We start from the raw sequence: 26,294 nt of genomic DNA, 5'->3' as shown, positions 1-26,294 counted from the left end.
GAGACAAAAGTTAAATATAGTCACAAACCTGGAAATTGAAGGAAGAAACATTCAGAACCCCGTGGAGATTAGAAAGTGTTTTCAGAAATATTTCAAAAAATTATACATTCAAGGGCCGCAGGATGAGGTTGAGATTAAACAATTTTTGGAAAAAAATGGACTTAAAAAACTGTCACAAGAAAATAGATCACTCCTGAACAGCAAAATAACACGACAAGAGATCGAACAAGCCATTCAGAACATGAAATTGGGCAAATCTCCAGGGCCAGACGGCCTGACCTCCAAGTATTATAAGACATTAAGAGACTATTTGATACAACCATTGATGGAGGTCAGTAATGAAATTATGGAGGGAAAGAAGGCGCCGGAATCGTGGAAGGAAGCTTTTATCACATTGATACCAAAATTAGAAACTGAAAAGACACAACTCAAGAACTATCGTCCCATCTCCCTTTTAAATGTGGATTACAAAATATTTGCTGATGTTTTGGCAAGCAGACTTAAAAGAGTTTTAAATGAAGTAATTCATAAAGATCAGGCAGGCTTTCTCCCAGGTAGACACATGTTTGCTAACACAAGGAACATTATTGATATTTTAGAACTTTTGCAAACAGACATAAATACAAAAGCAGTGTTAATTTTTATAGACGCGGAGAAGGCCTTTGATAATATCTCTTGGAAATTTATGAAGGGAAATCTAAAAGAAATGGGAGTGGGACGGGGTTTTGAGAATGGGATTGATGCAATATACTCAGAACAGAAGGCAAAACTGATAGTTAACAATGTGGTTACAGAAGAGTTTAAAATTGAAAAAGGTACACGACAAGGCTGCCTGATTTCCCCTCTGTTATTTATTTCGGTTCTGGAGGTGCTCTTGAATATGATCAGAGGGGACCGGTTGGTGCAAGGGATTCAGGTCGGAGCGAAACAATATAAACTTAAAGCTTTTGCAGATGACCTAGTTTTGACTCTGCAGGAGCCAGAATCTAGTACGAAAAGAGTATTACAACTGATTCAAGACTTTGGTCGGGTGGCGGGATTTAAACTAAATAAACAGAAAACTAAGGTGCTGGGAAAAAACTTGACAGATACAGAGTCAGAACGGTTTCAGAGAGAAACAGAATTAACTATGGTAAAAAAAGTAAAGTACCTAGGGCTAAACATAACAGCAAAAAATCTGAGTCTATTTAAGGATAATTATGAAAAATGTTGGTCTGAAATTAAGAGAGACTTGGACAGTTGGACAAAATTGAAGCTTTCTTTGTTAGGCCGAATTGCTGCTATTAAGATGAATGTATTGCCAAAGATGTTGTTTTTGTTTCAAACATTGCAAATTGTGGACAAGACGGAGTGCTTCCGGAAGTGGCAGAGAGATATTTCTAAATTTGTCTGGCAGGGCAAAAAGCCCAGAATTAAGTTTAAGATATTAACTGATGCGAAAGAAAGAGGGGGCTTTGCCCTGCCAGACTTAAAGCTGTACTATGAAGCCGCAGCTTTCTGCTGGCTAAAAGACTGGCTACTTCTCGAAGACACTGATGTATTGGATCTGGAAGGTTTTAACAATGCTTTTGGTTGGCATGCATACTTATGGTATGACAAAGTTAAGATCAATAAGGCCTTTAAGAACCATATTGTCAGGAAAGCAGTATTTAATGTCTGGACAAAATACAAAGACTTATTGGAAAATAAAACTCCGAGGTGGCTTTCCCCTCTGGAAGCTAAGGCCCGAAAAAGACCCAATATGGAGGCCAAATGGCCAAAATATTGGGAAATATTAGAAAAAGATGGAGACAATTGGAAATTGCAGAGTTTGGAGAAAATGAAGGATAAAGTGCGAGACTGGTTACATTACGCTCAGATTAAAGAAGTTTTTAAAAATGACAAAAAGTTAGGGTTCCAGGTGGAGAAATCAAAGTTGGAAACAGAATTGTTAGAACCAAAGACTAAGGTACTATCAAGAATGTATTGTAGCACCCTGCTTGTGGTTAACGCTTAGCTGGAATGAAATATTCAACGCAGCAATAGAGAAATTAAAATAATAATTTATTTGTCAGACAAATAAATGAGAGGCTCAGTGGTATATGGTTACCAAGCTCTGGCCTGGCCTCTTGCCATCCTGGCCAGCACTTATATTCCCTTAATCCAGCCCCCTTTGCTCCTCCTGTGGCTGCCTCTGTCCAATCAGCCTGGTTGAAATTCCTATTGGCTGTTTGGTAGAACCAATCACAAAAGATACACCCACAAAAGATACACCCACTTCCTTGCCCTTATAAGGGAGACAAAGAGCTATATATGTGACAAATAAGTAATAATATATCTTACATGGAATCTTAATTACCAGCTCACCTCTTGCCCTCCTTGCCCTATTGCCTTCTAAAACAAATGTTTAATCTTACATTTTTATGTTCAACAGATGTCAAGGATCTTGAGTTTCACATCAATATTGAAAGATTTCCTTCATTTGAAAGTTTCTAAACAAATGCCTGACAACCATATATATCAAGAGTGCTTGGATGGCGTCTTCTGTCTAGCAGGGGGGCTAGGCTGGTGGCTGACTTAATTTCAGGATAAATACAACTCTTACAACCATATGAAATAAGAATCTAGCATTCCTTAAATCCTTTGCATAATTACATTTAAGCCAATATATTTAAGCTAATATATTTCATTCACTTATCATAGGTAGCCTTTTAAAAGAATAAAGCCTTTGTAAAGTAAAAAGGAACTCAGTAAAAAACAGTTTTTAAAAAGAAGCCTCTTCAGTTTACACCTCCCCCCTTTCCCCCTCCTTTCCCAGCCAGCTAGATGCTTCTCCCATTAGCTCTTCCCAACAGCTTTAGAAAATTTCCCAAAAATGCTCTCTTTTCTTCTAGCCAAGCCAGTTGCCTTTTTCACTGCTCTTGGCCTTTCAACCTTGGAAAGAAGATCTGGCTCATTTTACTGAGAGGCACATTGGTATTATTTTACTATTTACCCTTGCCTTTAATTGTGTTTTTTCAGCCTTGGGGCAGCATATGTAATTCTCCCTTTTTTATGACTTTGAGAATTGTTTTTCTACTATAAATCAATGGGGCCCCCTTGTCTTAGGAGAAAAACCTCTTGCCAAGGTTCTTTCTGCCTGGCATGAAACATTTGAAAATCCTTTTTTTTTTAAGCTCATTTTTAAATACAAGCCTTGATAAAATATATAAGCTTTGATAAAAATGCAGGCTTATGATTAGGTGCCTCAGTATAACTTGCTGTTAAAATGGAACACACAAGACGAAATGGTTAAATCTGCTATGATAAAGTGGGCACAGGATATTGGGCATAACATTATGTTTGAGGACTGGGAAAGGTTGTGGACCACTGGGCTGAACTTCACTGCATGTAATGCGTTGAAGGAAAATGTAATGAAAATGATATACAGATGGTACATGACCCCAGTTAAACTTGCCAAAATATACCATTTGTCTGATAATAAATGTTGGAAATGTAAAGGAAATGAAGGAACATTCTTTCACCTCTGGTGGACTTGCCCTAAAGTGAAGGCCTTCTGGGAAATGATATATAATGAGTTGAAAAAGGTATTTAAGTATACCTTCACTAAGAAACCAGAGGCTTTCCTCCTGGGTATTGTCGACCAGAAGGTGTTAAAGAAGGACCGAACATTTTTTATGTATGCAACAACGGCAGCAAGGATACTCATCGCTAAGAATTGGAAAACACAAGATCTACCCACACTGGAAGAGTGGCAGATGCAGCTGATGGACTATATGCAATTGGCGGAGATGACTGGCAGAATCCGAGACCTGGGAGAAGAAAGGATTGAAGAAGATTGGAAGAAATTTAAGATTTATTTACAAAAATATTGTAATTTGGTTGAATGTTAAGAAGGATGCTTGATCATAAATAATTGGCCACCACTAAACTAGACTGGAATTTGATGATAAGTGAGATTAAGGAAAACATAAACCTTTCGGAGAATTGCTAGACTATACTTAAATGAGTGGATATAAGATTGTAAACAAGATGCTAGCAGTGGCTACCAGTCAGGGGAGCTGTATGCTGTCCCCGGGCTCAAAAGGAACATGCTATGAAATGCCGCTGACTGTGGTCCTCATATCCTGCTTTTGAGCTTTCCATAGGCATTTGGCTGGCCATTGTGGGAAACAGGATATTAGAACAAGATGGCGTCGTTGGTGGTAGCTCTATTTTGTGCTCCGCGTTGATAATATAGATTTATCAGTATTTTCTAGCACTTTTAAAGCTTTTTTTTTTTTTTAACTGAGCTTAGTAGTTTTAAACTATTATCTTTTTTATTAACTGCCAAAGGCCTATTTTTATCCAAAAGAGGTTCGGCAAGCCGCCCTATCTTCACGAAGCTGGTAATTAGCAGACGTGGGAGTCAGCTACTCCTCTGGAAGGACGCCGAGCTTTTTATCCATAAAAAAAAAAAACAAAAAGGAAGGAACTGAAGCAGCTACAACTCCAAGAAACACAAGGCAAGTTCAACTCGATAATTATTCCAAGGGACTTTTGTTATACTGCCTAGCTACTTTACCGGTTACGCCGTGAGGCTGCTGAATGAGGGAGAAAGACCTAGTTGAATTTTAAAAGAAACAAGTTATAGTACGAAAGCCTAGGACCAGTAATATTTTCCAACATTTTAAATGATTGATACCTCACAAGCCCCGATGTAAATTGCTGGAGAAACTAACAAGTTGAAGAGGTTGGAGAGGTCTAGAGGCAACTTCCACAAATCGGCATTTCTGCTATTGATTACTCCAGCTTAGAACAAAAGATAAGTCGCCGTTAAGCAAGCACCCCCTACCATATATCCATATATACCTATATACCCACTATGGTCCTCACCAGGAAAAAATACAAGGACCAAGGAATCTTGCCTAATTCACCACAGAGCCCGATGGAGCGCCGAAGGAGACAAAGTAAAATTACCAGCTACTTTCCTCAAAAAGACTCGAGTAAGAGAACTCAGAATGAGAGTATTCTAGAGGTAGCTATGCCTTTGCCACTCACAGTGTTGGATTGGTCAACACAGCTAAAGGACTTGCAAACAAACAACAAGAGGACAAACCATCCAACAAATTTGGCCCAAGAACTTGCCATAGCAGAGAATGCTACAAAGGCTAATACAGCCAACACACCTGATGCTAATCCTCATTTGTCACCGCTGGAACCTGGAAGCAACCTTTCAACCCACTGGTTGAAAGCCAATGACAGCGGAACAGAAATGCGGGGTGATTATCTTCAGGAGCAGATATACCAGATTTCTACGGATCTCCTTAACGTCAAAAATTTCTTATCGATAACAAACGGGCTTCTCCTGACCCTAGTGGATAATTTCAAACAACATGTGAGCGCTTCAGTCCAGAATACAAATCCCCTAGCCAGCCCGGATCTACCACTCCCCAGCAAACCCCGGAGGAAAAAAGCCGAGCCTAAGATGAAGAAAAGCAAAAATATGAAAAACCTAAGGCGGCTTAAGACAACTCACCGTACCTGTAAAAAATATTGGCAGAAGCTCTTTAACCTTCTTCCATCCCTTTCTACAAATGGAACAAACAAATCCAACTCGAGTGCCATCAAAGAGACACGTAAAGTAGATACACTCACAAAAGAATCTAAACCAAGCTTTGAAGAACCAACACCGAGCTGGGACAAAGGAACTAATCCATCTACAGTTATACCGCCCCAGAGTCCTCTTATGGCCAGCACAGAATCTGCAGACAGAGGTGAGCTGGCGACCCAAGCTATTGAGAGGAACCACTCCTCTCAAGCTCGACAGATGTTGTGTCCCAAAAGAGAATGGAGTTTAGTCCTAATCCCACAAAAGCTTGTCTTTGCTAATTACCCTAAACCGCCTAGATTTTATGCAGGGTCGGACCGTATAGACCACTTTTTGTCCATCATAAGTGGCATTTTACCGGGGGTAGTAAAAGCAATTGACATAGCCGCTATAGAGTATCTACATCAAGATGATTGCTCGGTACGAGCACTGATTACTTTTTTAGATCATAGTCTGGCCAGCTTTATTTTTAGAGCTAAAAACCTATTCAAAAAAGAAAGAATAGTCCTATTAAGAATATTTGAAAATAGAGCACCTTTAACCTCTCTGATGGGGCCCAAGGGCATAGGAATGGAAGTTCACAAAAGGGAAAAAACCAACCACCAAAACCATCAAAATAGAAAGCATAAGTTCCAGCAGGATCATCTCCATCAAACAGTGCCAAATGAAAAAAAGGAAGCTCCACATCCAACTGGCGTCTGGCCTCTCATGTGTGATAGTGAGGACTCCGTTTTGGAGGAAGAACTCTCACTGATAAAGCGATTCTGGTCACTGCACTCTCCAGCTCAAACTGAGATCCTGAAAAGACTTGATTTACTTCGAAGCAGACTAGAAAAAAAGGATGACCAAGGTGAGACAATGAAGGACCCTTATGTGCAGCCCATATCTCCCAAATGTCTAGTGGATAGGAGGACGGTGGGAGGCACCTTTAAATGTGTAGACGTGGAATTACAATCTGAGCCCCCTGTGATGTACAATAAAGTAAGACCAAATCAAGGTGTGAAATCTCAAAGCGCCTGGCACACCTATCTTAAATTGTCTCCGAATGAATTAGCTTCCCCAACTCCAAAATCTAGCCCCAAATCACCAAGAAGAGAGGATCATTACACTCTCTCCAAGCAGTCATCCTCGAAAAGAGCCAATGGGTGTGTTTTTTTAGACACCAAAGAATTGCTGGACGTGGTGGTGACATAGATCCAGCTCCCCGAAGGGCCCGGGGCCTAAAAGTGCTGTCTTGGAATATCGCGGGTTGGCACGCCAAGAAAAACAACCAACAATTTTTGTGCTACCTTAAGCAATTTGACATCATCTTCTTTCAGGAGACATGGCAGAATGACCCTATATTTCTCAATGGGTATAACTGCCACTACCTGCCTGCCTCTCCATCTTTAAGGGGCGGCAGATCTAGTGGTGGCCTAGCTTGCTTCATTTCCACGGAGCTGGCGCATTCTCTAACAGCCCTACCCAGCTGCAATTCTCTAGCAACAGCCGCTCTACTTAGCTTCAAGAGAACTACTCTTTTGCTGGTCAATGTCTATATTCCCCCAGGCCAAAAAAACCCCGCGGTCAAGGCTATTTGGGCTGAGCTAGAGGCGTTTTTAGAGCCTTTCGAATCTACTTACCCGTCTGCCCTGACTATTGTGTGTGGAGACTTTAATGCTAGTATAGGAACAGATGACAACAGTCTATACACTCACTTCAACCTATTTATGGACCCTGAAGAACAGACGGATATTGGTGCGACACGACTGTCCAAAGATAGAAGAAGTAATTTTTCAGGTCTCTGCTTAGTGCAGGCTGCCAGACGGAGGGAACTGCTGATATTAAACGGCAACATAGAGGGGGATCGCCCCGGGGAATATACCCATTTTTCCAAGGCTGGGGGAAGCGTTATAGATTATATTCTAATCTCAAGATTTGCTCACAGCTTTGTAAGGAAGTTCCAAGTGGGCCACAATACTCTGAGTGATCACCTACCTCTAATTTTAGAGCTTGCAGGTCGGCCTTTTGACTATTCTATTGCCGAGCCACAATATATACCTTCTGTAAATTTGGGTATACCTGCTCCCAAAAGACTTAAATGGTCCTCAATACTGAATGAAAATTTAACCCTCCTTCTTCAGTCAGCGGAGTTAAAGCTTATTCGCTCCGCTATTGTGTCAGGCAATTCAGTAGATGCGATTATGGAACGCTTTAAATTACTTTTGGAAAGATTGAAATCCCATTTAACAACAGTGATACATAGCGCCGCTACAAAGAGGGCAAAGGACGGAGCTAGCTGGTTTGACCTGGAGTGCAGGCAAACAAGGAGACAAATGAGAACAGCCTACCAGAGATATAGGAAATCAGGGACTGCCCTCCTACTTAATGCTTATATTTATCTGAGAAGGTCTTACAAACAATTACTAAGGAGAAAGAAACTGGAAGCTGAAAGAGCCGCATGGCACAGTCTGGTTAAGGCATCGCACGAGAAAGATACTACTTGCTTTTGGCGAACCATATCTGGTCTACTGGACCAGGAGCGTACTAATTCCATCTGTACAGTGGAACCAATGGAGTGGTTGCGCCATTTTCAATCTTTGTTCTATGACCAGGAAGCCCAACACTACAAATTATGTATTCAATTGGAGGACCTACCTCATTGGCCACCAGTAACTGTAAAGGAAGTTGAGAACTTAATCGCACAATTAAAGAACAACAAGGCCCCAGGGAATGACTACATCCCTGCCGAACTTCTGAAGTCCAACATTGGCTGGTGGGCCCCCCTGCTGGCGTCTTTATTTTCTTGGATCGACTCAACGGGTTTACTCCCAGATGGTTGGACTGAGGCAATAGTTATTCCAATCTATAAAAAAGGACCTATGCCAGACCCGGCGAGTTATAGACCAATCAGTCTTCTGCCTATACTCAGCAAACTATATGCCAAACATCTTTATATTAAGCTAACTAGCTGGCTCGAAACTGAAGCTATTCTAGCGGAAGAGCAAGCGGGTTTCAGGCAAGGCAGGTCCACCATAGACCATTGCTTCACCCTAGCCTATTTAATTGACAAATATGCCAAAAAATCCCGTGGGGTGCTATATGCAGCCTTTATCGATCTAAAGGCTGCTTTCGATTCAATTCCACGTGCAAGACTCTGGGATAAATTGAGCACATCAAGTATAGACAAAAGACTATTATTTCTGATCAGCTGTTTATATAAAGACACGGTGCTGCATGTAAGAACTTCGTCAAATGGCCATCTTATAGGACCAGTTCCTGTCTGCAAGGGGGTCAAGCAAGGTTGCATCTTGGCCCCAGTTTTATTCAACTTTTACATCAATGATATGGTTAATTGTTTGTCATCTCCGGACTTCCACGCCCCCAAACTGGCTGACAAATCAATATCAGTACTTTTGTATGCTGATGATGCGATACTCCTATCTCGAACAAGAATAGGCTTAAATAGGCTCATAGGTGAATTTTCAGCATACTGCAGGAGAGAGCAACTGGTAATAAACTATCAGAAAACCAAAATTATGGTTTTTGCAAGGAAACACAGACAGTACAGCTGGAGGATGGATAACCAGACAATTGAACAGGTTAAAGCCTTCAAATATCTGGGTATCGTTTTCCAGTCGACCGGGTCCTGGGATGTCCATCAAAAATGTGCCAAAGAAAAAGCAGCTCAAAGTATTAAGATGCTGTCTCGCTTCTTTTATACGAAGGGGGGCAGATACATCCCAGCAGCCTTTGAAGTTTTTCAAGCAAAACCTCTGGCGCAGTTACTGTATGGGGCACAAATCTGGACGGGGAACCACTGCTCCAGTCTTGAAACTGTTCAGTCTAAATTCCTAAGGCAGATATTCGGCGTCCCCTCCTGTGTTCCAAACGCAGCATTACGACTCGAGGCCTGCCTTCCATCTGTAGAAACTCAGACCTGGCAAAGAACATTCAACTACTGGCTTCGTCTTAATCTAAATCCACCTGGTCTACTGCCTCTAGTAATGCAAGACCCCCACAAAAGCAAGTGGTTCAAAACTGTGCATCAAAAACTTCTTACATGCGGTCTGCATTCACAGTCCCTACTATCAATGGGCCTCATTAAAGCAAAGAGTCTAATAGGCCAGCGCCTGAAAGACATTGAACGGCAAAACAACCTGACTATCTTAAAGAAACTGTGCCCATGGTATACCTACTTTCCCCCTTCTCATTTTGACTCTCCAGCTTCATATTTGTTTAAATTAACCATCCCAAAATACAGACGTGCCTTTACATTGGCTAGATGGGATGTTCTCCCTTCTGCCGTACTCGAAGGTCGCTACCAAAAGACTCCATTTGAAAAACGACTCTGCCCATGTGGAGATGGTAACACGGAAACAGTGTCCCACGTCTTCCTATCCTGCCCCCTTTACAAAGACCTAAGGAATGAGATTATTACTCCACTCATTCTCTCCAACCCCGGCCGTTCACCAGACATCACACTGTATTTCCTCTTATCTGATACGGATAGTCAGATAACAGAGAAGGTCGCGAGGTACATCGAAAGAGCTATGAAATTGAGGGCCACCATCTGAGTGACAGACTTGTTCATCTGACGGACCTCCTTTTGCTTGTTCTTTTCTCCCTTTTATCCTTATTTCTATTTTTAATTCTTGTATAGCTGTGGCCTGTTGGCTTTGCTAATAAAGTTTTGATTGATTGATTGATGATAATTTGCTTGAAAAAAACTTTTTAACGATGTAAGTGGGAGCAGGAGACGTGAGGAAGTCCAAACAAGTTATGAAACTTTGTTATGATATAAGTAATGTTGTTTATTATCTATGTATTTCTTTTATAAAAAAAACCTTAATAAATATTTATTAAAAAAAAAGAAAAGACGGAATTTGGGAAACTTCTGGTTTACCGTGGAGCCGATTTGCGAGCAGGATTCAGACCTCCGGGGAGAATCCAGCTTTTCGGGGGGAAACGGGGTTTTTGCAAGGGCGCCGCAAGCCCCCGAAAGCCTCAGAAGGAAGATCCTGAGGACAGGATCCCTGCAAGCCACAGAACAGTCTCTCCGCTGCCAAAAAAGCTCCTTTAAGGAGCAAAAAGAGCAGCGAGATTGAGATGCCGGCGCGGGATGCCATTTTCTACCCTCAAGAAGCGCAGCCTCAAGCTTGTCCGGCATAGTGGTAAACTCCAAAACACTAAAAAATCTGGATTTAATTGGCAAAACAAAGAGGAAAAAGGACTAGTAACAATTCGGAAGCAGCGGGGTGCTAAAAAGGAGGTCATCCCCGACTGGGATCTTATTCATATGCAAGAAGTACCCACGGAATGAAAAGAAACAGTGAGTTGTCCTAAAGCGGAATATACGATTTAAAATAAACACTTTACTTTACTTAAGACAGTGGATTATGCAAAGGAAGAGGTGAAAGCCCTTATTAAGGGGTTTGGGTTTTTTTTGTCTTTTTGGTGAATTTATGGGACTGCGGGAGGAGAATCTTTCCTGTGACTTTTACTTTCGATTTTAACAAACTGCGTAGACAATTGTTAAGAAGCCTCGTGGTGGATTGTTTATTTCTTTTTATTTTTATATATGCCAAAGCAGCTTTATGGAGAAAATGCCAAACACAAACTGAATGACTGACTTTTTATTTTACGTTAATTCCTCTAATTGGTTTTTGGAGAAAAGCTGAGTGTGGAGAAAAAACTGTATACCCACTCCCCCCCTTCCTGCTTCTGACTTTGCCGACGTGGAGGCTGAGAGTGCCAGACTGCTTTTAAAGATGGATTAAACTTGGTTCCTTTCTTTTAAGAAAAAACCTGTTCGGACCCTGCTGCTTTGGCAAAGAGAACCCTGACTGTGTCCTTGTTATTTCTTTTCCTTTTTGGATACCCTACCCTCTCCTTATTCTTTTTTTTTCTTTTTTACTTTGTGATCAGTATATATTTAACCCTTTGCGCTTAACTTCTCCTTTTCTTTTCTTTTCCTTTCCTTTCCTCCCTTTCTCCCTTACTCTGTCCCTCTTCTTTCTTTCTTTCTTTCTTTCTTTCTTTCTTTCTTTCTTTCTTTCTTTCTTTCTTTCTTTCTTTCTTTCTTTCACCAAGGGAAAAAAATAGAGAATATTTTGTCTCTTTTTATATTTACAGTTATTTATACCTCTATAAAATGCTATTCACAATAAAAGAGTGAAATGAAAGATAAGATATCAGAAAAAAGAACAAAGAACAAAGAAAAAAAGAAAGAAGTAAAAGAAAAAGATCATAGGTGAAAATTTTTAAAAGTAGATAAGTACTCACAATACATATCCGTTTCCCATCTATATTTATATTCAGTTGTATAACTTCATCTTGTCCTTATCTACCTTAAATAAAGTGGTTTAAAAAAGAAGAAGAAAAAAAGACTTCCACCGTTTACCTCACACATTTTTAATAATCCGTTCATCAGATCCTCTGTTCTTCATATTTTCCCTTTGGATTTCCCTAATGTCTCACTTAGTATTTTTTATATTACACACAACATTATTCTAAACACAACCAGATTTTTGTAGTCGACCCCTGGTTTTGTAAATAATCATTTAAGAACTCCCATTCTTTCATAACCATAGTTTTAGATTTTCTCCTTATTATATCCGTCAGTTTTGCTAGTTCCAGGTACTCACAAAGTTTCCCCAACCATTCTCTTTTTGTTGGGATGCTGTCTTCTTTCCAATAGCTAGCAATCAAAATTCTTGCCGCTGTTGTCGCGTATAGAAATAAGTTAGTTTTATCTTTTGGGATATCTTTATCTAGAATACCTAATAGATATGCCTCTGCCTTTTTTGTGTGTGATGTCCTTATCAATTTTTTTATTTCGTCGTGGATTATGTCCCAAAAGGTTTTAATCTTTGGGCAAGTCCACCACATGTGGTATAGCGTACCTTTTGTTCTGTTACATTTCCAACATTTGTCGTTGTTCCTTTTATTTATTTTTGACAATCTGTCAGATGTTAGGCACCATCTGTGGTGAATTTTTCTGAAATTCTCCCTTAATAAATCACACGCAGTAAAATTTATGTTTTTCTCCCAAAAGGTTTTCCATCTTTTCAGATCTATCTCATATCCCAAATCGTGTTCCCATTTTAACATGTTTTCCCCTTTCGTCTCTTGTTCTAAGGTGGTTTTCATTAATAATCTATACATTTTTGCAAGTATTTTTTGATCGCTTTGCAATATTTCCTTTTCTAATTTTGAAGTTTTATTTTTAAATCTCCCCTTTCTATGCTTTTAATTGATAATATTGTAACCAATTTATTCCAAATGTTTGTAATTGTTCGTAAGTTTTTAATTTAATATTTCCGTCTGCATCCTCTAATATTTCCCTATATGTTGGCCAAGTCTCTTTTGCATTACTCTTTAATGTTGTGGTTGCCTCCACTGGCGAAACCCATTGGGGAGTTTTCTCAACAATTTTTCCTTTTGTTCTTTCCCAGACATGCAATAGAGCCTTTCTTACTATGTGTTTTGTAAATTTTTTATGTTGTTCTTTTTTGTCATAGAATAAATAGCCATGCCAGCTGTATATTTTGTCCCAACCCTCTAGTGTTAGGACTTCATTATCTTTTAATAATATCCATTTTTTTATCCAACACCAACACGCTCCCTCAAAATACTTTCTTAAATCTTTGGAATCTTAATTAAAGAATGGGATTGGTCAGACAAGTGGTGGAAGATTCCCCCCCCCCCATATTTTAAGAGGATTGTTTCACCCCCCCCCCCTTTTGTGGTTTGTTTCTCTTTTTGTTTTTTTCTCTTTTTTTGTTTTGTTTGGACTGCTTATTGGTGGTTTGTCCTTCTTTCCCTTTGTATTACTATAATATATTGGATTAGCCAAACAAGTGGTGGAAATATTCATCTTTTTCTTTTTGGTTTATTATTTCTCTACGTTAAAGAAATTTGGATTTCATTTATAAGGATAGCACGGGAAGAAGAGAACAATGTCTCATGCACAGAAAAAAAACAGGAGAAAGTGTGACACCTTTGGAAAGAAGAGGAAGCAAACAGGAAACTGAATTTAAAGGGGACATTGTAAAAATGTTCACAGAAATTAAAAAGGACATTAAACAAAGTGAAAAAAAATATAGAGACAAGATTAGATCAGATGGACAAAAAAATTGACATGACAGTTAATGAATTGAAAGGACAGATGAAGGAAATAACAAAAAGAAGGCAAAGTTTGGAAGAAGGAATGAAACGAACAAAATTAGAAGTAAGGAAGGTGAAGAAGGAGGAGGAAAGGGTTAAGGGAGAGGTTTTAGAAATTAATAAAACACAAGAAGAATTATGGGATGTGATTGCTATGAATGAATTCAGGCAAAGAGAATTAAATTTGAGACTGAGATCTGTGCCTGAAGTTCAAGGAGAAAATATAATGGAGAAACTAACATCAGAGATTGCACAATGGTTAAGTATGGAAGTGGAAGACGTCAGAAAAACAATCCAAAATGCTTTCCGAATTAAAACAAGAACTGTTAAAGCAAAGAAATTCCCAGGTGATTGTTTGATTATATTCAAAGATAGAGAAATGGAGAATTTGATGTTACAGAAAAATAGAGGAAAAAAAGGTTGTGTATTGATGGAGCTTTAATAATTATTTTTAAGGACGTCCCACTTCGCTTATTGAAAAAACGTGACCCTTATAAACCACTGACACAGACATTAAGGAAGAATGAAATTGAATTTAAACGGGAATTTCCGGAAGGGATTTCCTTTTACTACAAAGGGAAGAAGTTTAAATTTACAAATGTGGGCAAAACACATAAATTTCTGAGACGATATAAGGAGCTGGGAAAGGGAGAGGAAATAGAAGTAGCAGGAGCAGCAGGCCCGGCAGGACTGGAAGAAGAGGAAAAGGATAGTAAAGAAGAGGAAGAAGAGAAAGAGGAAGAAGAAGAAGAAGAAGAAATACAAGTTTAAGACTTTTATACCTTTATTGGTAAATGAAGCACAAAATGGCACTAAAATTATGGACTTGGAATATTAACGGAATTAATGACAAAAAGAAACGAAATAAAATTCACCATTTCTTGGGGGGGAGAATTTGCGCATTATTTGTTTACAAGAAACTCAAGTGGCGAGAAGACATAGAAAGGTATTGATTAATAAAAAATTGGGAAATTAATTTATTTCATCTGATAGAAGCAGGAAGAGAGGAGTGGTTTTGTATATAAAGAATAAATTTGAAGCTCAGCAGATTTTCAAGGATGAAGAAGGTAGGATAATTGCAGTACAAGTCATATGACAAGGGGAAAAATTGATAATAGTCGGAGTATACGCACCGAATGGAAATAAAACTGAATTTTATAAAGATTTAGAGGAAAAAATATTTGAATTTGTGGATCAGAAAATTATAATAATGGGTGATATGAATGGAGTAGTTTCAATGGAAATGGACAGGTTGAGACCAAGTGGGAAATCGAAGGAAGGAAAATTACCTAAGACTTTTTTTCTATGATTGAGAACAGTAACTTGATAGATGTTTGGAGGCTAAGACACCCATTAGATATACAATTTACATATTTCTCAGAACCAAATCAATCAATGTCAAGAATAGATCATGTTTGGTTATCAAGTGAGTTAACTCCAAGAGTGCTAAAAATAGAAATACAACCAAAGATACTTTCGGACCATAATGCAATAAAGTGTGAAATAAAAGGAATGGAGGAAAAATCCTTTTGATGGAGGCTAAATGAGAGCTTATTTGATGATCAAAAAATAGTTGAGAAACTGCAGAAGAATTTAACAGATTACTTTGTGAATAACTGTAATAAAGGTACAAAAATGAGCACAGTATGGGACGCCAGCAAAGCAGTAATGCGAGGGTACTTTATACAGCAGAACACTATTAAAAATAAATTCAGAGAAAAAGGGAGAAAAGAAATATTAAAACAAATAATGGAAAATGAGAAGAAATTATTATTATCATTATTATTTAAATGAATTTTATTAGTATTTTCCACACAACAACACGAAAGATATCAAAAAATAATAATACACAACACACAAAAATCAACATACAAAAACAAAAACAAATCCATATCTTACAAGTTAATATTATAAATACTAAAACAACAACAACAAGACATTGACTTCCACCAATCCCACAGCACCTCCTTTATCTCTCATTGTGTCTTCCTGTTTTCCTGTTTTCTTTATCATCTCTATCCTAACATCTAGATATAAATCCTTCTTGCATATCCTTTCACTTCACAAGGTTATTCCAGGCTCAGCCAGATTTCTGCCCTCGAACCTTGACTTTTGAGGTATTCATTTAGGCACTCCCATTCTTTTTTTACTTCACTTTTTGGTTTTTGTCTTATTATGTCTGTCAATTTGGCTAATTCTAAGTATTCTGAGAGCTTACAAAGCCGGTCTTCCCTAGTGGGTAACTGATTCCCTTTCCAGTACTTAGCCACCAGGATTCTTGCTGCAGACGTTGCGTATAAGAAAAAAATAGTTTTGTCTTTTGGGATATCATCATTTAAAATTCCTAAAAGGAATGCCTCTGGCCTTTTACTATATGATATTCTTAATATTTTCTTTATTTCTTCGTGGATCATGTTTCAAAATTTCCCAATTTCGGGGCACGTCCACCACATATGGTAGAAGGTTCCTTTTTGTTTCTTGCATCTCCAGCACTTATTATTATATATTTTATTCATTTTTGCAAGCCTTTCTGATGCCAGGTACCACCTGTGATACATTTTCATATAGTTCTCTCTTATTAGGTAACATGCCGTATTTTTTGTCCATAGTCTTTCCCATTCATTATATTCAGTTGGGTGGCCCAGATCTTGTTCCCATTTTTTAATAGTGTCTCCTTTTCCCTCCTTTTCTACTTTCCCATTTTGTAACAGTTTACAGTGGTGCCTCGCAAGACGAAAAGAATCCGTTCCGCGAGTCTCTTCGTCTTGCGGTTTTTTCGTCTTGCGAAGCAAGCCCATTAGCGGCTTAGCGGGCTTAGCGGATCAGCTGATAAGCGGCTTAGCGGCTTGGGAAAAAGGGGGGGAAGGAAAAAAACCCCCGCAGGAACTCGCAAGACATTTTCGTCTTGCGAAGCAAGCCCATAGGAAATTTGTTTTGCGAAGCACCTCCAAAACGGAAAACTCTTTCGTCTAGCGGGTTTTCCGTCTTGCGAGGCATTCGTCTTGCGGGGCACCACTGTATATATTTTTGAGAGAGTCTGTTGGTTGTTATATAAAATTTCTTTTTCCCATATCGAGATTTTTTTATCAAACCCCTTAAGCTTACTATCCTTCTCAAATATCGTTTTTAATTGGAAATATTCTAACCAATTCACCCCCCTCTCTTTTAATTCTTCAAATTTCTTTACGGTTGGGCAATCTTTTATCTCTTCTACGAGTTCGCTATATGTTAGCCAGCTATCTTTCATATTGCTTCTATGCAAGGCTGATGACTCTATAGGTGATAGCCACCAGGGAGTTTTGGCTGTTACTATTGTTTTATTTCTTTCCCAGACTTCGAATAGGGCCTTTCTCACCAAATGGTTAGTGAATCCTCTATGTGCTTTTATTTTATCGTGACCCAGGTAGCCATGCCACCCGAAAACTTTGTCCCAGCCCTCCAGGTCTAAGATTTCAGTATCTGTCAGTAACATCCAATCTTTCAGCCATGTCATGCATGCAGCCTCAAAATACAGCTTGAGGTTTGGGACTGCAGACCTCCAGGCTCCATCAGTACTTTGAACCTTACTCTTTTTTAAAAAATAAGTTTTTATTAATTTTCCAATATATTTATACATTTTAAACCAAATTATAACAAAGCATCTCTTTTGGACTTCCTTCAGCTTCTCTGGCAATCATCCATGTTTATCTCTTAATTACACATTCCCTTTACACATATTGCCGTTTGTCTTCCCTCTCCCTTCTATTTCTTTTTGACAATATCTCTCAGTTTTTACAGCGCCTCTTGAAACCCCACTAGCGTTGTTTGTATATCGCATACATTTTTCAGATACTCTACAAACTTTCCCCAGTCTTCAAGGCACCAGAGTCGTGGAAGGAAGCCTATATTACACTTATACCGAAAACAGAGTCTGAGAAGACACAGCTCAAGAACTACCACCCCATTTCTTTGCTTAATGTGGATTATAATTTTTTTTGCAGATATTTTGGCTAAAAGATTAAAAAAAGGTACTAGCAGAAGAAATTCATAAAGATCAAGCGGGCTTTCTCCCGGGCAGACACTTGTCTGACAATACGAGGAACATAATTAACATTTTAGAAAAACTACAAGTGAATATTAATACCAAAGCAGTTTTGATATTTGTGGACGCGGAGAAAGCCTTCGACAATGTTTCTTGGAGTTTTATGAAGAAGAATTTACAGGGGATTGGGGTTGGTCAAGGTTTTGGAAACGGTATAGGTGCAATTTACTCAGAACAAAAGGCTAAATTAATTGTGAATAATGTAGTGACGGAAGAATTTAAGATAGAGAAAGGAACACGACAAGGTTGCCCAATCTCTCCATTGCTTTTTATATCGGTCCTGGAGGTTCTCTTAAACATGATTAGAAGGGACCAATTGGTTAAAGGTATACAAGTCGGAGCCAAACAGTACAAATTGAAAGCATTTGCCGATGATTTGGTATTGACATTACAGGAGCCAGAATCTAGTACTAAAAGAGTACTGGAACTGATTCAAGAATTTGGTCAGGTAGCGGGTTTTAAGTTGAACAAGACGAAAACTAAGGTTCTAGAGAAAAATCTAACAGTGACTGAGAGAGAGAGGTTTCAGAAGGAGACAGGATTAACACTGGTTAAGAAAGTGAAATACCTAGGGGTTAATATGACTGCCAAGAATGTGAATTTATTTAAGGATAACTATGAAAAATGTTGAATGGAAGTGAAAAAGGATTTAGAAATATGTGTTGTAATTGCAGACTCCTGTACACAGCGGAAGGATGAGCAGTACATGCCACATGCTTAACTTTACTTTATTTACACTTCAATGCTGAGAGATTACAAGCATGCATCTTGCTTCTGCGAGAGCAGAGAAGCAACTCCTCTCTCCTCGGAAAACAAAGAACACCGAGAGAAAAAAGTGAAAAACAGGAAACCAGTGTACGTCACATCCAGTCTCCCATTCCTGTGGGAAACCCAACAGTACTTTGACTGTGGAATGCAAAACATTGTCCCGTGACAAGCACTTCGCTGCACAGTGAAGGAAGCAGAAACCAACATCCTCCCCCTTTCTGTGAACATCACTGGGCAGCGTGTTCGTACAATATCAGTACAAACCCAACTTCTGTACATAGGTACAGTGTTGATCCCTTGACACAATCTTGGACAATACATAGCAGGAATTTCATTACCTGGCATATAGGACACCGTTACGTGTCCCTTCTGAATACATTCCCTAGCATGTTGCAATTTTAATTGCAAGTGCTTCGTGCTTTGCTTACAACCTTCAGAATTCAGCAAAGCCAAACATGCTTTGTTGTCCTGGTAAACCTGGATTGGACATTTGACAGGAATTTTCATGTCTTTGCACAATTGTAACAACCATTCACAATCCTTAAGTGAATAAGACTGCATTCAGTTCAGCTTCACAAGTACTTAAGCTAATTGTAGTTTGCTTCTTGCATGACCAATCAAATAGACCCTGATTGTACATGTAGCAAACTCCAGATGTACTTTTCCTGTCTGTAGTGTCACTTCCAAAACTTGCATCTGCAAATATCTCAAGACCACCAGACTTCTGATTGTTAAACCTCAGTCTGTAATGCATAGTGCCTTTCAAATAGCGCGCTATGCGTTTCAGAGCTTTCCAATCCTTAACACTAGGATTGTTGACTTGTCTGCTTAGCAAATTACAGCTAACAGCAATGTCAGGTCTTGAACATCTGGCAATGAAGTTTAGCTTGCCTAGCACACTTCTGTATAGTGTAGTGTCAGAAAATGCTTCTTCAGTGTCTTCTACCTGATAACCTGTTGTCATCGGAGTGTCTACAGGGTTAGCATCCATCAGGTTTAGTTTGCTTAACCCATCAGCAATTTTCCGTGACTGGTGTACTAGAATGTTACCATTTTGATCTCTCTCTATTTCCAGAGATAGGTAGTTGTTTACCTCACCAAGATCTTTCATGTCAAAGTGCTCTTTCAGTTGAGCTAGGGCGTTATTGTACATTGTGACATCTTCCCAAAAGAATAATATATCATCAACATAAAACAAACAATACAGCTTCTTTTGCCCCTCCTCTTTGACAAATACACATGGATCAGCTTTCCCTTGCTGAAAACCTAGAGAAAACAATACTTCAGTGAGTTTTGTGTGCCAGCACTGTGCACTTTGTTTGAGACCATAAAGGGACTTCTTCAGAGCACAAACAAATCCCTGTTTTACCTGTACGCCATCAGGTGGAAGCATATAAAGAGATTCACCTAGAGATCCGTACAATACTTCAGTGGAGGAGAGGAAGATGGCCGCCGAACTAGCTGCAGAGTTCTGGAGGTTATCTGAGGCAAGTTCTTAAACTTGTTTTTTTAAATAGGCTCGACACCGAGCCAACTTTTGACACTCCTTTTTAATATACTTTAACTCCTCCAGAGTAGTTAAATAGTTCTAATAGTTCTTTTAGCTTGCTGTTTCAAAAAGAAGCCCTCCTTGTTATCTTAATGTCCGGAGGGTTTACTCCTCACGCAGCCGCTCTCCTCAAGTCTGTTCGATAATAAGGAGAACGGGTGACAGCTAATTTATTACCAACTCCGTGTTATGCTCTGAACTATAAGCTATCAAATTACAAACAGCTATCCCAAATCTTGCCTCAATTTGGACTTTAGTCTACAGTTGGGTGGAGTCTCTGACTTCCTAAGAGACTTCCTAAGAGACAAGTTTTTGAAATAGGAAGAATAACCCCTGACTGGTAACAAAGATTTACAAATGGTACTTACTAGAAAGAAACGTAGGGACCTGGGGATAGTGACAAGCCCATTGTTCCAGGAGTGCCTTGAGAAACAGAGTAAAATCACGCAATACTTTTCACATACAAGGGACAACGAGAATGGAAATGGAAATGAGCAAAAGATGGCTGAGATGATTGAGTTGAAGCAGGATGAGGCCCTTCTCTTTTCCTCTGCTGCTCAAGATCACTCAACCTTCCCTAGAGGAATACAGGACTCGGAGAATAACAACCAAAATAGAAATACAATGAGCCTGGCCCATGAAATAGTCTTGGCTGAGATATTATCTTCAGAGTTACAGGAAGAAACCCGAAACTCCCAGAAAACCCAGACTTCATCTATGGGCTCCCAGATGGAAAACAATGACTGCTATCCTCAGGACGGGCTGCTCTCTATAAATCTGGATCTGGCAGCTATGAAAAAATATTTAACAATAACAAATGGGTTGCTCCTGACACTAGTGGAAAATTATTCCCTCCAAGCTAAAGGCTCAGAATTTCATGGTGCTGATCCATCAACCGTCCCTCAAGAGCCAGAACATATAAAGCAACCAGCAACCAGCAAGTGCACACAAGGATCATCAGCGGAAAATCATTTACACCAAGGAAAGGACATAGGGTTGTATGTCTCTGTCCCCAAAACTGAATCTTCTATTCAAGTAAATCAAAAGAAGCGAGGTATCAGCAAGAGATCCCATAAGAAGAAAGCTGAAACTAAAAAGAAAAGTAAGAACATAAAAACTGCAAGGAAATCTGTCATAAACCGACGTGCATGTAAAGTATGTTGGAAAAGACTATATAAGCTGATTCCAACAAAATCAAAAACAAACTCTAACAAACCTGCTACACATGGCAGCAGAGAGAATAACAGTGTGGATCCAGAAAAAAAGATCCAGCTGAAGTCCTTGAAAGAAACACCATTGCTGCCTAACAAAACAAGTGAGGAAACGAAATCACTACTCGGGTGCTCTATGCTGAAACCTCAAGGATCCACAAATATTAAAGAAGACTCACCCCATACCATTGATTATGGCAGACCTCAAGATGAGCCAGTAGCAGGGCAAGATCTGTCCCAGGATAAAGGATGGAAACTGATACTGGCAGATAGGAAGTTGGCTTTTCTAAGCTACCCGAAGCCAAAGGGCTTCCTTACACAGAAAGAATGCTCGGTGCATTTTGTGAATACTTTAGATGATATGCTGCCAGGGAAAATAAGATTAAATGACATTACCTCAGTAGATTTCATATTCTATAATGGATACTCTCTGCGAGTGATTGCCTCCTTCAAAGATCAAAACTTGGCCAAATATATATATAGATCAAGACACTTGCTGTTAAAGAAAAGGATAACGGTAACAAGATATTTTGAAAACAGCACATGTTTGAATTTGCTTCCTGATGATATTACGACAGCTGAGATAAGATTTACTTGTAAATCAAAGGAGGAGAGAGGACACTCAAAAGACAAACTGGAACATATTGAGCAAGGGCCCTTGAAACTAAGACAGGAGATGAGACTGCCTAATGAGGGGACTGATAACTTCTATCCAGAAGAAAAGGCATTAATAAATCAGTTTGGATTGTTGCCTTTCCTTGCCCAATCTGAGATCTTGGGAAGATTGGAGACCCTTAGAAATAAGCTAACAGAGATGAATGTTCAGGAAAAAGCAAGAGAAAAAGATCCGGCAACGGACCAATTAAAGAAAGAGAACCTCTCTGAAAAAGCCAAGATAGACCCCATGAAGGACTACTCCTATAATACCTCTGCAACTGCAGAGATAAACCTGTTAACAACAGATCTAACACAGTGCGCAAGGGACAGTAATAAACTACCATCTAAGAAGGAAACCATCCCTATGGCAACCATGAAAGACTACTTTTATAATACCTCTGCAGTTGCAGAGATAAACCTGATAGCAACAGATCTAACACAGTGCGTAAGGGACAGTAACAAATTACCATCTAAGAAGGAAACCATCCCTATGACAACCACAACGTGCTCTTGGACCAGCATGAGATACCTGGATGAGGACGAACTTGGTACTAGACAAATAGAACACCTCAAGGTAGATTCGCCAAAAAAAGGAGTACTGATCACTAATGTTAGCACGTTGCACCCTTCAATCGATTCCATTGAGTACTTGGGCGATAATACATCTATGGACATTGCCAAAATGAACGAAACTCAATCAATAGACAAAAAGATAGGCCCTAAAAATCTTTTAAAGGCAAATTGACTAAGATCAACTTTTGGCAAGACAACGTGCAACCTTACCTTGCTAACTTGGAATATTGCAGGTTGGCAAAAGAGGGCTTCTGACCAATCCTTTACTAAATATATTCAGAGACATGACATTGTGTTTCTCCAGGAGACCTGGAGCACAAGCGAAGTGGAGTTAAATGGCTTTTCTGCGTTCTCCCTCCCAGGTCTTTTAAGTACTAGAGGGGGGCGAGTTAAAGGTGGGTTAGTTACTTTAATCTCAACAAGGCTAAGGGCCATATTTAAAAAACTAGACCCACTAGACCATCTGGCCACAGCTGTGCAGGTACAGTGGAGAACCCACAGCTTGCTGCTGATTAACGTATACCTACCCCCACAAAGAGAGAAAAGACTGATAAGAAATACCTGGGCTCAGTTAGAACAGTATCTTGACAAACTATCAAATCAATTTCCTGATGCCTCTGTAGTGGTGGCTGGCGACCTAAATGCCAGAACTGGACAATCTGATGAGGCTTTGTATGCCCATTTCCATGAAACAGCCCCCATTATAGAGGAAGCCCACTCAATACCAGCTAGAATCTCAAAGGATAAAGGCTGTAATTATGCTGGCTTATGCCTATTACACTTGGTCAATAAGTTGGACTTGGTTATACTGAATGGCCGTACTGAGGGGGAGAAGGTCGGAGAATTCACATTTATATCTAACAATGGCGCCTCCACAATTGATTATATAATCGTGTCGTATGATCTTCAAAACAAAGTTCTGGAATGCAAAGTGGAGGAGCGCTTAGACAGTGACCATCTGCCATTAAGTGCACTTGTAGTTGCGGGAAAGGATTTATCCTGCGCTGAGAAAATCGAATATTCGAGCCCTACAGCTTTGGAGCTCAGATATTCTCGTATTAGATGGACAGATGAACTGCATAAGGAAATTTCAAGTAGGCTATGCTCAAAGGAATTCCTCACTAAGAGAGATAACCTTATAACTTCCTCAAGCCATGAATTAAAAATAAATTTATTTCAGGAGTTAATTTCACTCCTTCAAGATTCCCTGAAGGAAAAAAGGAACAGGTCAAATAGGCAATCCTCAGTATATAAAAACTCCAAACCCTGGTTTGATCAAGAATGCCAGGACATGAAGCTAAACTTACTGAAAAAATACAAGAGTTATAGATCTGCCAATTTACCCCAACTCCCCAGGGTCTGGTTTGAAGATAAACGAAATTATAAAATCCTGATTAAAAACAAAAAACTCCTGGCACAGAAAAGAGAATGGAAATGCCTAATAGATGCATCCAGAGAGAGAGACTCGGCCACCTTCTGGAGAATGGTAGCGAATGGAGTGCGATCTACCTCCTCAGAAGTGGAATATACTATACCTGCAGGGACTTGGGAGGCATTTTTCCAATCATTATATTCAGCTCTGCCTTTGACACAGCCACTAACACAGTGTGCGGCAGGTGATGAGTGGCCTCCAGTGTCGGTTGCGGAGGTCAGGAGGCTTATTCAGGCACTCAAATACAGAAAAGCCCCGGGAGCAGATAATATCTCCCCTGAGCTTCTCAAAGCCAATATTGACTGGTGGGCCCCAGTCCTTGCCACCCTATTCACCAGCATAGATCAAACAGCAATAATACCAGAGGACTGGGGATTGGCAATCATCGTTCCCATATTCAAGAAAGGCTGTAAACTTGATCCAGCCAATTACAGACCAATCAGTCTCCTAAGCATTATTAGCAAACTTTACGCAACTCACTTACGTGAAAAGTTTGCGGACTGGCTGGAATGGGAGCACATCCTTAAGGAAGCCCAGGCTGGTTTCAGGGCACATAGATCAACTTTAGACCAAGGACTGGTATTGCACATCTAGTGGAGAAATACACCTCAAAGAAAGGAGGCTCCCTCTATGTAGCCTTTATAGATTTCAAATCAGCTTTCGATTTGATACCCCGGCACAGACTTTGGGAAAAATTAAGTGCCACAAACATCGACAGACGTCTTTTGCTTCTTATCCGTAGACTACATGAAAATACTCGGATCCGTGTTAGATGTGACCGTTATGGGAACCTATCAAAGGAAATCCAAAGTTTCCATGGTGTCAAGCAAGGCTGTGCTCTTGCCCCTATTCTATTTAATTTCTACATAAACTCCTTAGTCAGAAAGATGGAGGATGCAAGTACTCATCCCCCAAACCTAAATAATATACCAATCCCAGTCCTTTTGTACGCAGATGATGCGGCACTTATTTCCTTCTCTTGTGTGGGTCTAAGAAAACTTTTACGAGCTCTTACAGAGTATTGCGAAGCTGAACACCTAATAATAAATTACACTAAATCAAAAATTATGGTGTTCTCCAAGAGAAAACTCCGACATAAATGGAAAATTAATAACCAACCTATTGAGCAAGTAACATCCTTTAGATATCTTGGAATAATCTTTGATGAGAAGGGATCCTGGTGCCATCAGATTAAGAATTCCATTGCAAATGCGCAAAGATCTTCCAGAGCTATCATAAGATTCTTCTATAGAAAAGGAGGTCAATATGTTCCTGCTGCCTCCCAGGTCTTTGTCGCAAAAATACTTCCACAACTGATGTATGGCACCCAGATATTTAATTGTCAAAAACTCAAGTCCCTGGAATCTGTACAAACTAAATTTTACCGCTCCCTACTAGGGTTACCTACCTGTGTTTCCAACACAGCCATTAGGCTGGAGGTAGGTCAACTCCCTATCAATGCCAGGATATGGATCCTGAAGATTCACTTCTGGCTAAAACTCATATTTTTCCCAGTGGGAGTGGCTCCATTGACTCTATTAGACCCGTTTCAGTCTAAATGGAGATTGTTGCTCTATGAAAAATTGAAGGGCCTGGGGCTTTCCCCACAAGAACTTATAGCCTCAGGTTTTGAAAAGGCTAAAAGGATGGTGAGCCAGCGAATAGGAGATGTAGAGCTTCAGGACCATAGGAGCAAGATAGATAAATATCCAGCCATCCAAGATTATGGAAAAGGGTTCAATCTAACACCATATTTGCTGGATTTACAAATCGCAAAATACAGGCGGGCGTTTACCCTTACCAGATTTGATGTACTGCCATCTGCCTTACTAAAGGGCAGATACGTGGGCAAACCCTATGCTGAACGAGTCTGCCCATGTGGTCTGAAAGAGGTGGAAACGGCTTCACATGTGTTGCTACACTGCGACCTCTATGGGGATATCAGGTCACTGTTTATTTTCCCTATCGTTCAGAAATTTCCAGGTCGATCTGAATCTCAGCGGCTGAAAATCCTACTAGGAGATAAAATCCCAGAAGTAACACTGAAAGTGGCCAAATTTTCTGCGGCTGCGATCAAGCGGAGGGCATTAGCTGTAAAAAAGTAAAAGACTTGACCCCTGGACAAGCCCCCTCATTTTTTTAAGTCTATACTTACATTGTAGTGCGTGTGTGTGTGTGTGTGTGTGTGTGCGCATATGTGTATTGCTTTATGTATAATTTTACAATTTTTAATTGACACCATTACTCCCCTTGTAAACTATCGTTGTTGTTTTTTCTGGTCTATGACCGTAATAAATAAATTAATT

General features: G+C 39.6%; 2 long non-coding RNA genes across 2 annotated transcripts in view; both read right to left on the bottom strand.

The window, feature by feature from the left end:
- Positions 1 to 26,294, bottom strand: part of LOC310836013 — a 795,471-nt gene that overhangs the window by 629,464 nt on the left and 139,713 nt on the right. The window lies entirely within an intron of this gene.
- The window catches only part of LOC310835985, an 85,717-nt gene continuing 74,925 nt past the window's right edge, over positions 15,503 to 26,294 (bottom strand). The window contains exon 2 of the long non-coding RNA XR_014559804.1: positions 15,503 to 15,914. This is a non-coding gene — a long non-coding RNA (uncharacterized lncRNA). The remainder of the gene's footprint in view (positions 15,915 to 26,294) is intronic.

Source organism: Podarcis gaigeae (genome assembly GCF_964106915.1).
Source record: "Podarcis gaigeae genome assembly, chromosome: W".
Classification (NCBI taxonomy): domain Eukaryota; kingdom Metazoa; phylum Chordata; class Lepidosauria; order Squamata; family Lacertidae; genus Podarcis; species Podarcis gaigeae.
This window is presented reverse-complemented; position numbering and strand designations above follow the sequence as displayed.